Consider the following 14,458-nt stretch of genomic DNA (forward strand, 5'->3'; position numbering starts at 1 on the left):
ATAAGAGAACCCTGGCCCTCCACAGATAGCTGAATGTGTGATCAGTGAATGAGTGAGGAGAAGGTAGTGGAATCCAAGCAGTCCCAAGGACCTGGCATGGCAATAGGGGAAGAAAGACAGAGAATGCCACAGTATTCCTGCAGTTGGTTTCAATAATGAATGGCCTCAAGAGTGTTGGAGTCAATGAATTTTCCAAACTGGGTCAAAAGTAGGTCTTGGTGGATCTGTTATAACTTTAAATAGTCACTAAGCGGACAGTTATAAGTCAAGAACTGCCTGTACATTGAAATGTTATTACAGACTAGCATTGACAGGCAAGATTTATTTTGTAGGAGGAGTTTGGGGGGAAAATCATCTATAAGTCTTTAACTGATTACTCCTAGTCACCTTATGACCAGAGGTTTTTCTAAAGTACCTATTGCTAGTGCTCATGATATCATCTATCTATATATATATAGTATTACTCAAGTTGTCATGTTTGTGTGTAGCTTAATTGAGTAAAGATGTGCTCAAGCTACCTCAAATAGACTAAAAAGAAGATAAATCAGCACCTAAAACCCAATAACTTATGAACCCAAACCAGCATAGCTTTACTGAAGGCAAATCATGTCAGACTAATCTCATTGATTTCTTTGACTATGTCACAAAGGTATTGGATGAAGATGGTGCCATGGATATTGCCTATCTGGAGTTCAGCAAAGCCTTTGAATAAGGTTCCATAGCTGATAGATAAGTTAGTGAAGATTGGAGTTAATCCCTGGATAGTTCAGTGAATTTGCAGCTGGCTGAAGCGTAGACATCAGAGGGTTGTTAATGGCGAGTATTCTGAGCAGAGACTGTTTACAAGCAGTGTGCCACAAGGGTCTGTTCTGGGTCCTATTCTTTTTCATATGTGTGGTAGGGAAGGTTTGCCTATTTGCTGATGACTTTAAAGCAGTGGTTCTCAACCTCTCTAATGCCATGACCTCGCAATACAGTTCCCCATGTTGCGGTGACCCCAATCCAAAAAATAATTTTGGTGGCTACTTCAAAATTGTAATTTTGCTACAATTATGATTCAAAATGTAAATACCTGATTTGCATTATCTATTTGCATTGCTACAACATAATTTAAACATGGTGATTAATCACAAAAACAATATTTATTATATGTTGAGAAATATTTATTACTAATTCGAATAAATAGCATTTTACCATGGCATACGATGGGTTTAAATATAACAATTCCAAGTAAATAAGATTTCACCATGACATAGCATGGATTAAATATAACAACAGTAATATAACCGTAAACAACAGTGCAATATTTTGCAACAGTATGCTGCTAAATTCAGTGAGATGGTTGTGGATGTTTCTTGCTTACCAATTCAGAAATTCTTGGAGCAGTCTTTGCAAGGGCACAGCGAAGATAATTTTCCACAAAAAGTCTACTTCGGTTTTTAGACTTGATTACTAGCAAGCTGGAAAACCCTGTTTCACAAAGATATGTTGTTGGAAAAGGAAGAAGAAGGCACAGCACAGTCTCTATCATAATAGGAAATAACTGTAAACATTTAATCCAGAATTTTGCCAGTGGCATCGTAAAGAAATCTGTTTTCACTGCATCATTGTTAATTAGGTCAATGAACTCTTCTTGTGCTGTTTCTGGTACATCTTCAACTTTCACTGTGAATGGACTTCTGGCAAGTGCAAATGGGGTGTCAGGTAGATTAGGAAAGTATGATGAAACTTTGTCTGCAAGCATGTGCAAATGTTCTTTCACAGAAGTTATCATCATATTTTTTCTGTCTGGTTCAATGTAATGTTCCTCAAAGAAGGCAGATAATGTAGGAAACATGTAAATTTTATTTTTATCCAATGTATTTTTCCAAAGCTGAAGTTTCATTTGGAATGATCTAATTTTTTTGGACAAATCGAGGCATGTTGCATTTGGTCCTTGCAGTGATAAATTTAAATCATTCAAGATGGCAAAGATGTCTGCCAAGTAAGCTATTTTATGCAGCTCGGTTTTATCACTAAAAAGTGCTTCAAATTGCGGTCTTGCTTCCTGATTAAAAAATGTTTTCAGTTCATCACGAAGCTCAAAGACACGTTTTAAAACTTTTCCTCTTGACAACCACCTGACTTCAGTGTGAAATAACAGAGCATTGTTGGCGCATCTAGCTCATTGCACAGTTGCCAAAACAGCTGACTGTTTAAGGCGCTTGCCTTAACAAAATTGACGCTTTTTATTACTTCTTGTAAATCTTGCAGCAATGTCTTACTTGCTAATATTTGGCAATGTATCATACAGTGTGTTCTGATTGCTTTTGGCGATTCATTTTGTACCAAATGTTGAAATCCTGAGCAACATCCTAGCATAGCTGTGCAAACACCGCAAACACCGTTCTTTTCTTTTAGAAAAGAACCAACTGCATCAAAAACATCATGTGCAGTTGTTGTTGTTTCAAGCGGTTTGCAAAAAAGAAACTCATCTTTAAAATCGCCATCATTAATATACCTTGCGTAAACTAATAATTGTGTACAGTTTGCCACGTCTGTAGATTCATCAAGCTGAATGCTGAATATTGGTAGTGGTGCAGATTTAATTTCCTGGATCACCTGATCATCATCCTCAGTGTATTTTCTTTTCCTCATATTCTTGTTCACACGATCCATTGTCATGAGATGGTTTGCTAAAGAAAAAATAAAAGTAGTCGTGTCTAAACAGTTTATTAAAGTTTCTTATTATTTACTATTCCCTGTGCTGTTTTCTATTACACACCTGCCTAAAAAAAGTTTGGACAAAAAAATTCTTTCTCTCTCTTCCTCCCTTTCGCTCTATTTCTCTCTCCCTCCCTCTTTCTCTCTTCCTTCCCTCCCTCTCTTTCTCTCTTTCTCTCTCTCTTTCTTTCTTTCTTTCTCTCTTTCTTTCTTTTTTCTCTGTTTCTCTCTCTCTCTCTTGCTTGCTTTCTCTTTCTCTCTTGCTTTCTTTCTCATTTTTTCTCTCTTTCTCTCTTTATTTCTCTCTCTTGCTTTCTTTCCCTTGCTCTCTTTCTCTCTTGCTTTCTTTCACTCTCTTTTCTCTCTCTTGCTTTCTCTCTATTCTCTCTCTTGCTTTCTTTATCTCTCTTTCTTTTTCTCTGTCTCTTGCTTTCTCTCTCTCTCTCTTTCTCTGTCTCTCTTGCTTTCTCTCTTTCTCTTACCCCACGCCAGCAATAGCAGTATCGGGCAGTAGCCGCAGGGCGGTGGCAGAGCGGCCGATTGCGAGCGGGAGCCCTGACAGGCACGGCTGGACATGTTGCTGGTTGTACATGCTGGCGCTGGGCATGGGCGCGGGGCTGGCACCTCCTTTCCGGCCCAGCCACTGCGCTAGTGCCAGCCCCGGAACGCCAGCATGTATGGTGTCCAGCAACATATTAAGCCACCACCGTCTGTGCCTCCTCCCTGGAGCTCCTGCCCACAGCCGCCGCCCCCCAGCTACTTCCCGGTGCCGCTGTTGCCGGCACCCTCCCACTGCCAGTGCCCTCCCAACAGGTCTGAAAGGACACAGATAGGGAAGCTCCAGCTGGGCGGGGCGCTGCTGGTGCCTCCTCCCTGGAGCTCCCGCCCGCAGCCCCCCCCCCCAGCTACTTCCTGGTGCCGCTGCTGCCAGCACCCTCCCGCTACCGGTGCCCTCCCAACAAGTCTCAAAGGACACAGACAGGGAAGCTCCAGCTGGGCGGGGCACTGCCGGTGCCTCCTCCCTGGAACTCCCACAGCCGCCCCCCCTCGGCTTCTTCCAGGTGCCGCTGCTGCCCAAAGCTCACCTGCTGCAAGAAGAAGGCCCTGCTGCAAAACGAAAGCACGAAGAAGGAAGGCGAGAAAAAGAAGGTGCGAACAAGGAAGCTCATTAGGCGACCCCTGTGTTTTGGTCATTTGACCCCAGCCAGGGTCGCGACCCACAGGTTGAGAACCACTGCTCTAAAGTGTGCAATAGGGTTGATATTCTCGGAGGCATCTGTAATGTGGCAAATGATTTAGAAATACAGGAAATAGTATAAGGGCAGACTAGATGGACCATGAGATCTTTTTCTGCCATCAATCTTCTATTTTTCTAATTTATAGAATATGCCCAAACATTAGGGGAGTCCATGACTCCGGTGGAACTAAAATTGGGGGGGGGGGGGGGGGTCATAAAACATTTTCTTAATTATTTTCCACAGCTACCCATTTCAGACATATGACTCTGGGCAATCAATCATTGTAATAATTAAAAACAATTAAAACAATTTCAGTATAATATGGTAATAAGTATCACAACCAAGAAAAATGAACAACATTGATATCAATATCCGGCATCAGGACCCTTCACATAATTGGGGTCCACAATCAGATCTTGAAGGCCATACAAAATGTCAGTAGGATCAGGGTCATCCTAATCTGCTAAGAAAGAATGTTCCAAATGGCAGTCTCTGTAGCAGGAAGGCACATCTTAGAGCCCCTGCTAGCCAACAATTTTTGGCTAATAGGACCTCTGCATGTCCAATCTACTGAATCAAATTGGATGGGTAGAATTACCTGAATTATCAGGTAATCCTTTCCCAGGCCATGAAGGACTTTAAAGCATTTTGAATTGCATCTGGAAACACACTGACAAACAATGCCCACAGTAGTGATGTTGCAGGTATCTAATGTCTGACATACCTGTATGGACATATTTTGCATTGGTTGAAGCTTCTGAATGTTTTTCAAGGGCAAGTAATCCAGACTAGACATAGCAATTATCATAAAACATTTATGTGGTCCTGATATTTGACTGCTATATAGTTCCACTTGGGTTAATTTCAAGATAGATACATCTCTGAATTGTCCCCTGAATTTTTAAGAACTTTTCCAGTACAAACAAGTTCTGCCATTGTTCAAGGCATTGAGGAATCCGGTAAGGAAATACCTCTAAAATGACCCAATGTCATTTTAGTATCTACTGTGTAGTATGTATTATTTGTTTGTCAAATTTGCACCTGCATTGTATTTTTTTTCAGTGAAAGTTTTTAAAACCTCTCAGCGCCAATTTCCATAAGAGCCAGATATGTGGGAAGTTCTATTCTTATTGCCTGTGTGATCCTTTACAACACTGTCGCTCAATTAAACAAGAGGCTCACCAATTGAAACTCTGGTGAATGAAGTGTCAAGTTCCGTTTCAGTGTCTAGCATGTTGCCAATTTTACCTGCCCATTTCTTGTTAGACAAGGTCTTCCCACTTCCCATCCAATTTTGTGATTAAGTGTCATGGGTAACTTTTTTGAGGGGGGGGGGGGTTTGTTATAAATTTTTATTGTTTTTCCATACCTTACAGAGATTCAAATTCACATACCTCAAATTAGAATACAATACAATATAATATCAAATGCCAAATTCTTAATCCAAATTTCCTAATTATTTATTCAATTTATTCTGGTACATATTATTCATCCTATGTTACCTCCTTTTCAAATCCTATCATACAGATTTCAGATATTATCTTTCGCCCTGATTTGAATTCAAAGTGCTATTAGCTATCTCAGTTTCTCGTGGCTATTTGCTGTTAATCTACCAGAACTGTGCCGTCATGCTACAATCCATTTCTTATATTTTTAAGCTCATTCTTACTTTTTAAACCCCTCATTTTATTGTAGCTGCCCTTAACAAAAGAAATTTCCAAATTTACTTCTCTTCATATCCCAGGAAGGAAATAAAAGATAATCATTCATATCAAATCTTAAACTAATTATAACAATATCAATATACATAGGAGGAAAGGTTGTGTTTTTATTTATTTTTTAAATACTTCCCATTCGCTTCATTCCTTTCATTTCTTTCATTATACCAGTATATCATTTCTACTTTAACAAGTCATAATCATTATATATCATATTATTGTATTATTTTTCAAGAAAAGTATCTTCCATTGAAAATCCCCCAAAATAGTAATATTTTTCCCTAATCTATGTATCTTCCACTGTCATTCTTAGTGTAATGATCTCCCGTAATCTATAAATTCCACTGCCAAACTCAGTGTAATTATCTTCCCTAATCTGTGTGTCACTGTCATACCAGTGCAATAATATTCCCTATTCTAATTGTTTTCACTGCCACTAATCTTCCCTAATCTATATATTTCCCTAATCTATGTATTTTCCCTATTTTATATACCTTCCACTATCGAACTCAGTATGATAATCTTCCCTAATCCATTTAATTCAGCTTTTCCTTACTCTATCCATTTTTTACTGTCATACCCACCATAATCAATACTAATTATTATCTCATATTAATCCTCCTTTAATAATCCTCTTCCCCTTTCCTCCTATTATTTATCAGTATAAATCACATAATAACTTTATAATTCAAATAATCGATAAATGATCAATTTATAATTCAAATAATCAATAAGACTATCAAAAGTAGTAATCATCCAAAATAATCATAACCATAATCATAACGATTTTTGATTTTCTCATCCATAATAATCATAATCATAATCTTTTTCAATTTTCTCATTCATAACCGTTTCCATTTCCTTTCCTTATTTCATCATTCCATTTTAACTTTTTTATTTCTAATTTTCTTTTCAGTAATAAACTCCAATAAAATTAAGTCATTAATAATTCCAATTCATTTAGTTTCATTGTCGAAATGACAATGAAACTAAATGAATTGGAATTATTAATGACTGAATTTTATAATTTATAGCTTTATGGGAAAAACTCAGTCCCTTCCTCTTCTTTGAAGTGTTGCTATCTTCTGCTGTCTTCTGGGTCTTCAATGTCAATGTCTCAAATCTCTTTTCAAATTGCATTATCCCAATATGTTTTCAAATAATTCAGTCAGTACCATCTTGAATAGTTTCTTCCTTCCAGGCCATAGCTGACATCCTCCTTTCTCATAGAAAACAAATGTGAAGGCCAAACATAAGGTATGTTTCCAAGCAATGTCAACATATTTATTCAGATTGGCTGCTATGTTCTCTCCGACCACAAGATGGCGCTAAATAACAAATTTATTCAAATCTTCCAGTATTTACAGATTCCTCTTCCTTTAATGCGTGTAAATGGAGAAAAAAATAGAAAAAAATAAAATGGCCTCCACAGCAAGAATTTAAGGGGTCCCAATTCAAATTTTTTTTTTAAAAAAATGGTTAAGAATCTTAAAAATCCAATCTTGGGCAGTTGGTACTTTCAAAAGATTTCGCCATTCGCCTCATTGCATGGACAGCTGCTTCCTGTTCTATTTCAGGCTATTTTAGCTCCATTGAAATCAAATCGAGAAAAAAAAATCCAAAATCCCTTTTGACCGCTTTCATTCATCAGCACCAGCTTTAAATCTCTTCTTTTCTCTGTAAGTACTCCTCCAGCTATTTCCAGATGTTACCAATCATCTTTCCATCCCAGCATTGTGTTGTCTCCGTGGCTGTGTCGGCTCAGGCATGGCTGCCTGGCCGGCTTCACACCACACCCAGTGCGAGATTGGGCTGGTTTGTCCTTGCTGCTGCAGCCATCAGACCCCGCCCCTCTCTCCTCATATGAGTAACTTGAGCTGTGTCCAGGAAAATGACAGGGGCCCGTCCTAGTCCACCTGTTTTGGGGGAGTTTGACTTGGTAACTCCTGATGAAGTGGACAAGGTCTTTGGAGCTGTGAGTTCCATCACCTGTTTATTGGACCCGTGTCCCTCCTGACTTTGTTGAGGGAGGGATCCTTTCCAGCTCCCTACAAGGCACTTGCACCCCTCTTCAAGAAGCCTTCCCTAGACCCAGCTGTTTTTAACAACTATCGTCTTGTCTCCAATCTTCCCTTTATGGGGAAGATTGTTGAGAAGGTGGTGTTGCTCCAGCTCCAACGGTCCTTGGATGAAGTCAATTATCTAGGCCAGTAATAGTGAACCTTTTTTTCCTCGGGTGCCAAAGAGCGTGCATGCATGCTATCGGTCATGCACGAGTGCCCATACTCATAATTCAGTGCTTGGGGAGGACGAAAACAACTTTTCCTGCCCCCTGGAGGCCCTCTGAAGGCCGAAAATGGCTTGTTTCCCAACTTCTGGTATGCCTAGTTGGTTTGTGTTTTTAGCCTTGTCATGCTCCAAAGGCTTCACTGGAGCTGGGGGAGGGTAAAAACGCCCTTCCCCATGCCACCAGAGGCTCTCTGAAAGCAAAAAACTCACTCCCACAGCCTCTGTGTGAGCCAAAGATCAGCTGGCCAGCACACACATGCACGTTGGAGCTGAGCTAGGGCAACAGCTTGCGTGCCAGCAGATATGGCTCTGTGTGCCACTTGTGGCAACCATGCCATAGGTTCGCCATCACTGATTCAGGCCCATCTAAAGCATGGAAATGCTTTGGTCATGCTGATGGATGATCTCTAGCAGTCCCGGGATAGGGGTTTATCCTCTATCCTGGCGCTCCTTGACCTCTCAGTGGCTTTCGATACCATCAACCATGGTATCCTTCTGCGCCAGTTGGAGAGATTGGGAGTGGGAGGCACTGTTTTGTGGTGGTTCTCCTCCTGCCTCTCCGGCCGGTTGCAGTCGGTGTTAGTGGGATCAGAGGTCGGCTCCTAGGTCCCTCCCTTGTGGAGTTCCCCAGGGATCGGTCCTCTCCCCCTTGCTGTTTAATATCTACATGAAACTCCTTGGTGAGACCATCCGAGGGCAACTCCTTGGTGAGACCATCCGAGGGCACAGGTTGAGTTACTGTCAGTATGCTGATGATACTCAGCTATACATTTCCCGTCTCCAATCAGTGAAGCAGTGGAAGTGATGTGCCGGTGTCTGAAGGCTGTTAGGGTCTGGGTGGGTGATAATAGGCTCAAGCTCAATCCCAACAAGACGGAGTGGCTGTGGGTTCTGCCTCCCAAGGACACCTCCACCTGTCCGTCCATCACCCTGAGCAGGGGGAACTTTTGACCCCCCCCTCAGAGTGGCTCCGCAACTTGGGTGTCTTCCTTGATCCACAGCTGACATTGGACCATCATCTTTTGGCTCTGGTGAGGGGGGCATTTGCCCAGGTTCGTCTGGTGCACCAATTGAGGCCCTATTTGGACAGGGAGTCTCTACTCACAGTTCCTCATGCCCATATCACCTTGAGTTTCGACTACTGCAATGCTCTCTACTTGGGGCTACCTCTGAAAAGTGTTTGGAAACTACAAATAGTGCAAAATGCAGCCACATGAGCGGTCATGGGCCTTCCAAGGTATGCCCATGTTTCTCCAGCACTCCATGGACTGCATTGGCTGCCAGTTGGTTTCTAAACACAATTCAAAGTGTTGGTTATGACCTATAAAGCCCTACATGGCATTGGACCAGATTACCTACGGGACCACCTTCTGACGCATGAATCCTAGCGTCTGGTTAGGTTCCACATAGTTGGCCTTCTTCAGATCCCGTCAACTAGACAATGCCGCTTGGCGGGGCCTAAGGGAAGAGCCTCCTCTGTGGGCCCCCGGACCCTCTGGAATCAGCTCCCCCCGGGGTTCGTACTGCCCCAATACTCCTTGCCTTTCGTAAAAATTTGAAAACTTATTTATGCTGCCAATCTTGGGGTCATTAGACTCCAACCACTGGCCACTGAATGTTCAGTATGCTTGGTTTGTATTTGAATGAATGACCTTTGATATTTAGCTTTTTATGTTTTACATTAACTATTCATATTAATTGGATCTAATTGTAATTTGTGCACTGTTTTATTGTTGATATGTTGTGAACTGCCCCGAGTCCATGGAGAGAGGCGGCATACAAATCCAATAAACAAACAAACTCATTCGTGTGAAATGCAACAACCAGATCAGACTCCAGTTAAGCTTGATCTCTACCCAGTGCATAGCACTATCTTCACAGCCAGTAATAACATTTGTAGAATCTTTTCCAATGGCCTTCCAGCTTTTGTCAATGTCTTTCTTCTTAATGAAATACACCAGGTTATCTGCAATCACTTGAGCAGGTTTTTCCTGATTTTGAGCCTTTGTCTGGAGCATGTATCTTCAAATTGTGGTCCACCGAAGCCATTTATCACATTAAGCACAGGACCACAAGGCTGCCCTGCCCACATCGCTCTGCCCTCCCTTTGGCCTAGCACAGGACTTACCTTTGTGAGCCCTGCGAACTGGAACTGAAAGGTAAGGCCAACAGTTTGACTTGCAAAAGGTTGCTGAGGTGGAGAGGTGAAAAGTGGAGCACACAGACACTCCAGGAGACAAAAAAAGTGGTGAAACATGGCCTGTTTTGGAACAAAAAAAGGGATATTTACATCCATTTTTGGCCTACAGAATGTTGCTGGAGGTGCGGGAGGTGAAAAATAGGCCACACTAATGCTCCAAGAGGCCAAAAAAACAGGCAAAAACTGCTTGTTTTTTTAAAAAACCCACCTCCAGAAGATAGTGAAAAAGAGATAGGTAGACAGACTGAAGGAGAGACAGACAGACAGAGAGAGAGAAAAAGAAAGAGAGAGAAAGGAAAGAAAGAAAGAAAGAAAGATTGCTCAAGCTCCTTGGGACTGAGAAGAATTGCTGCAAAACTGAGTTTCCTGAAGTTGACCATTATACTCCTAAACAACTGAGAAAATGATCTAGTAAAAAGAAAAGTCAACTAAAGAGCAACATGCAAACAAAAGCAAGTAAAACACCCCCAGGAGAAAAACAAATTAAAGTTTAATTTGTGTCCATTGGACTGCTAAATTGGCCAAACCCTCCCAGTCACATGAACTAGTCACACTCACCCAGCCGGTCCGCCTCCCCCCCCCCCAAAAAACAGTCCGAGGGGCCATGAATTGGCCCGCTGTATAAAAAGTTTGAAGACTCCTGCTCTGGAGTGAAATGATGAAGATATCTTCCACCTGGCTCATTGTACACAGAATAACATTCTTCTTTTATGGTACTGGGAAATTGTTAGTCTGAATTGTTTTCTTTTAGCATAACTTTAGTTGCATCTATATGGCCATCGAAAAAGATGCATTCTATTTCGCCCTTTTTACAGAGCTCATCAAATTTTACCAACACCGTATCTGATGCTCTGCATAGCAACAATTATTATTTCTAATCTATTCTGACTTTTGAAATAGAGGGCATGTGTGTTTGTTCTAAGGCCTCTTCATAATTTCCACAACATTTGTCTTCATCTTCAACAGTCATCTGTCCTTAATTTTCATCATAAGAGATAATTACTTTATTTGTCACTATCGAAATGTCTGGAATACTTCTCTACTTACATTTAGTAAGCCTTTGTCTCTGATCATCTTACTGCTTTTGCCTTTTGCCTACTCATTTCTGCTTGGGCACATCTGGCAAAAAAAAATCTGTGATCCAAAAGAATCAATCTTGTTTCTCTGACCTTTAACAAAAACAAATTCCTTCACTGGTTTCTTCTTCTCCTTAAGTCAGGTACAGTTAATATGAGCTTCTCTTTTGCAACCAGCAGGACAACCAAATTCAGCACATAGAACAATTTGATACTTGCTGTTGAGGATGTCAAACAGTTTGTCAAGTTTCACAGTGAAAGTCTCTTTGACATTTAGCTTTCATCTACTAAGAGATATGTTTTTCGCTTGATCTCAGCTCTCTTGGATTTTGCTCAAGATTGTCACTCGTGAATTTACAACATGGGTCACAAAAGAACTGTTTGCTCATTCCCACTTTTCAATTTGGATATATATCTCTTGCAAGATAACTGCTGGATAGTTTTTAGCCTCATCACTACTTTGTTGTCTTAACAGTAAACCATATCTGAGAACCTCTCACAGTGTTGGGAGTTCAGATGGCAACAAGTCTCTGTCATTCCCAATTAGCTTGCTCATGTGAATAAATATTCCCAGCCTTGTTCTTTTTTTAAGAAGACATTACAGATCATTTATCCCACTCAAAGGAAACAAGGCCAGCAGTATTAACACGCTCATATAAATGTTTAACTATAAGATTTTTATGTCAATTATGGCAGATAGAATGAAACCAATTATGAATAAATGGATAAATATTGATCAAAATGGATTTCTGCCAGGAAGATATATAAGAAACAATATAAGAACGATATTGGATGTACTAGAATTCTATGAGATACATTCCGAAAGGCAACTAGCCCTTATGTTTTTAGACGCCCAGAAAGCATTCGACAATTTGAGATGGGAATTTATATTCGAATTAATACAAAAAATGAAATTTGGCCCCAAATTTACCCGAGTGATACAAACAATATACCATACCCAATCTGCAAAAATTATAATTAATGGCGAACTAACAGAATCATTTCAAATTTGGAGAGGGGTACATCAAGATTGTCCGCTATCTCCACTTTTATATATATTATCCGTCGAAACAATGTTAAACCAAATAAGAACAAACTCAAAGATTACAAGTTTGAAGGTTAGAAAACAAGAATTTAAAGTACAGGCCTATGCGGATGATTTAGTATTCATAATAGATGATCCAATAGAAGCAGGCGAACATCTAATGAGAGAAATAAAATAATATGGAGAGGTGGCAGGTTTAAAAATTAATAAACAAAAAACTAAAATCATAACCAAAAATCATGAAACCAGAACAAGACCAAGAATTAGAAAGAAACTTAGGAATTCAAACTGTAAAGAAAGTAGAATATTTAGGCATAACACTAACCAAAAGATGCAGCACAATTAAAAAAGACAATTATGACACACTAATTAAAAAAACCGAAGAACAATTGATCAGATGGAATAAACTACACATTTCACTTACAGGGAGAATTTCCACAATCAAAATGACGATCCTACCAAAATGTCTTTATTCCAAACGATCCCAGTAAAATTAAATAAAAACTTTTTTATAAAATGAAACAGCACAATCTCCAAATTTGTATGGGAGGGGAAAAAAACGAGAGTAAGACTTAAATATTTACAAGATAAAATTAAACAAGGTGGATTCGGACTTCCAGATTTTGAAAGTTACTATCAAACATCAACATTACTTTGGATAAAAGATTGGATAGAGCTTAAAAACCAAAGATTATTAGATTTAGAGGGACATGATATTTTACAAGAGTGCCATGTTTCCTATGGAATGAAAAAAACAAAGTTCCAACATATTTCAAAAATCACATAATTAGAGACTCCTTAATGGCAACATGGATAAAGATTAAAAGAGAACACTATATTAAAATTCCAAGATGGTATTCCAGCATGGAAGCACTTACACATCCAAACATTCTCCAAATCAAAAAAATAGTGAATTATAATCATATATTAGATGAGAAAAGTAATATCAAAACAAGACAACAATTGGAAAAACAGAATATTATTATTGATTGGTGGCCATACACATAAATTCAGGTAAAATGGCAAAAAGATAAAAAGAATAATGGAATTCAGGAAAAGGATAGTATATTAAATTAATATTAGGTCAAGAAATTTTTTTTATAACTAGGCTATATAACTTTTTAATTGAGTATAAAATGGAAACAGAAATAGTTAAAGGAAATATGATTAGTTGGGCTAAAAATGTAGGACATAACATATATTTAGAACAATGGGAATTAATGTGGAAAAAATATAAATTAAGGAAATCTGTTCCATATAAAGAAAATATCCAAAAAATGTTCTATAGATGGCACCTAGCACCAGCTAGATTAGCCAAAATATATCCAAACCTGAAACCAAATTGTTGGAGGTGTAAAAATAAAAACGGGACCTTTTTTCATCTATGGTGGACATGCCCCCAAATAAAAAAGATATGGAAAAAAGTTAAAATGTGGATCATCGAAATTACTACAATTAAGCTGATATTAAAACCAGAGACCTTTCTTTTAGGCATAATAAATCAAAAACTTAAAAAAGACCACTATTATTTAATACAACATATGATTACTGCAATTATAGAATTACAATAGCGCAAAATTGGAAAAAAAGAAGAAACACCATCAGAAAGAAAAATGATAAAAACAATATACGACTGTGCAGAAATGGACAGATTAACCCAAAAACTTAAAAACCAAGAAGAATCAAAATACTATGAAATTTGGAAGAAATTCTATGAATGGGTCAATACAAGAAAAAAAATGGTAGTAAATAAACCAGATGTTCCTAAAATCAATCCGAGACACAAAATTAAGATCAAATCAATTTGATTTTAGATTAATTGAATGATAGAATAAATGTTCGACAACCGCTGATGCCATAAGCTGTGTATTGATATATATATGTATGTATGTGTGTGTGTGTGTGTGTGTGTGTGTGTATATATATATATATATATATATATATATATATATATATATATATATATATATATATGTTTTCGTAGATTTTCACGGGTACAGGTATGACGGTCTTGGTATATTCTGGTTTCTTCCCGTGTAGGATTTGGAAATTTCTGGCGACGTTTCGACGAGGTCGCACTCGTCATCTTCAGGCTGGTGTTTCTGTCCTTGTTCTCAGGCGAACACTGCGAGACCTGAGCTGCATTCCTTCTATAAATACTGGTGGCTGGGTGTGGTTTGATGGCTCAC

General features: G+C 39.1%; 1 protein-coding gene across 6 annotated transcripts in view; it reads left to right on the top strand.

The window, feature by feature from the left end:
- Positions 1-14,458, top strand: part of ARID2 (AT-rich interaction domain 2) — a 453,518-nt gene that overhangs the window by 196,157 nt on the left and 242,903 nt on the right. The gene's annotated exons all lie outside the window — the stretch shown is intronic.

The sequence above is a fragment of the Erythrolamprus reginae genome, chromosome 6, assembly GCF_031021105.1.
Source record: "Erythrolamprus reginae isolate rEryReg1 chromosome 6, rEryReg1.hap1, whole genome shotgun sequence".
NCBI lineage: Eukaryota > Metazoa > Chordata > Lepidosauria > Squamata > Dipsadidae > Erythrolamprus > Erythrolamprus reginae.